This window comes from Anolis sagrei, chromosome 2 (genome assembly GCF_037176765.1).
Source record: "Anolis sagrei isolate rAnoSag1 chromosome 2, rAnoSag1.mat, whole genome shotgun sequence".
In the NCBI taxonomy this organism is placed as follows: Eukaryota; Metazoa; Chordata; class Lepidosauria; order Squamata; family Dactyloidae; genus Anolis; species Anolis sagrei.
Genome location: NC_090022.1, coordinates 11801683 through 11803719, shown reverse-complemented (window position 1 = coordinate 11803719; position 2037 = coordinate 11801683). Strand labels below are relative to the sequence as shown.

The following is a 2037-nucleotide window of genomic DNA, read 5'->3' as shown; positions in this document are numbered from 1 at the left end:
CTCTGCATCAAGCAACTCACACTGGAGAGAAACCATTCAAATGCCTGGAGTGTGGAAATAGTTTCCCTTGGATGAAATACCTTGCCCATCATCAAGCCATTCACACTGGGGAGAAACCTTTCAAATGCCTGGACTGTAGAAAAGGCTTTATTCAGAAGGCAGGCCTCACACTCTGCATCTGGCAACTCACACTGGGGAGAAACCATTCAAATGCCTAGAGTGCGAGAAAAGCTTTATTTGGAAGATAGATCTGACTTACCATGTGTAACGATGTGTAAATGTTATTCCTTTTGTTATGTGTAGTTTGGACAGTGGTTTAGGGATGGTAAGTATGGGAGATTATGTTTTGTTGGAGAGGGTGGCTTGGCGTTAGCTGAGTTGCCATAGCAACAGGGGCGGAGCCAATTGCCTCTTCAGGGGCAGCTGTTTTAAAAAAGAGTCAATCAGTATGCCAGCGAGCTACTGAGTGGACTGGGTCTCTAGGTGGAGATTCAGGGAATGTGTCTGTAGCCAGTGTGCTATAGGGAAAGACTGAATCTCTTGGTGGAGATTCAGGGAGTCAATTGGTGACCAAGTGGTTGCAGAGAAGGTTGTTGATTCTGAATTAAGAATCAAGGTTTGGCTGGGTTTAAGCCTGTTGTGCCAGCTGTGAAACCTTTTGAAGTGTTTGCCTGAAACCTTTCCAATGTAACCATCAAGATGTGTGCCTCTTTTGAAGAAACAGTTATACATTGTTATACTCCTGTTAAAATAAACTTGTTACTGATTTCCTCAAGCCTTGCCTGATACAGTTTCTCCTAAGTTGAACAGCCTACAATAGTAAAGTCAAGCCAGGAAAGTAAACGCTACGCTATCAAGTGAATAAAGCCTTCTGTAATTAATAGTCCCTTTATAAAATAGCTCCTAGGTTGATATTGATCGTTGCCTGGCTTCCCTCATAGATTAGGTGGCAGTGGGTACTCTACCACGCGCACCTCCACAATTGGTGGCAGCAGTTTAACAACTCCTTTACACCATGAAACAGGTTGGGGAGTTTGTAAGACTGTTTATTTTGGGGGGGGGGGGAATACGTCTTTCCTTTGGTTTTGTTTTTTAAATTAGTGCTCCCCTAAGGATAATAATCTGTAAGCCGCTCTGAGTCCCCTTCGGGGTTGAGCGGGGTATAAATTCAGTAAATAATCATCATCATCATCATCATCATCTCCCTGGGTTATATGGCACTTCCACAGTCATATAACCCAGAATATCAAGGCAGAAAATCCCATAATATCTGCTTTGACATGGGTTATTTGAGTCCACACTGTTATATATTCCAGTTCAGAGCAGAAAATGTGGGGTTTTTATCCAGCTGTGCGTAAGGGGCCTTGGCCTCCATGAATTGTTTTCGCTAAGATTTGTTTCTCTCTATTAGATAATATTTCTGCCAATAACTAGTAATAGCAATTCACTAATGAAATTGGTCTGAAATTCTTCACTTGCATCATATCTCTAACTTGTTGAACTTGCTGGCCAAAAGGTCGCAGGTTCGAATCAGGAGAGCAGAGTGAGCTCCCACTATTAGCCCCAGCTCCTGCCAACCTAGCAGTTCAAAAACATACAAATGTGAGTAGGTCAGTAGGCACCGCTCCAGCGGGAAGGTAACTATGCCGGCCACATGACCTTGGAGGTGTCTATGGACAACGCTGGCTCTTCGGCTTAGAAATGGAGATGAGAACCAACGCCCAGAGTCGGACACGACTGGACTTAATTTCAGGGGGAAACCTTTACCTTTAACCTAACTTGTTGAAGTATGAGGACTATCGTGGTCTCTGCCCAGGAGTCTGGAGTTGAAATCCACAAGCATGTGAACAATTTGAACAGGAAGGGAGAAACCATGAAAACCAACAAAATCTGTCTACAAGAAAGGCACTGCAGACTAACACAACCAGGGAAGTCATCCACAGCAGAGCACCTGATGAACCAACCTGGACACAGCATATTATTTGAGAACACAGAAATGCTGGACCACTCCAACAACCACCATGTCAGGAGACACAG

At 44.0% G+C, this 2037-nt stretch overlaps 1 protein-coding gene across 1 annotated transcript in view; it reads left to right on the top strand.

Annotated features, from left to right (window-relative positions):
* LOC132765760 (zinc finger protein 665-like) overlaps window positions 1–2037 on the top strand; it is a 255289-nt gene that overhangs the window by 85813 nt on the left and 167439 nt on the right. The window lies entirely within an intron of this gene.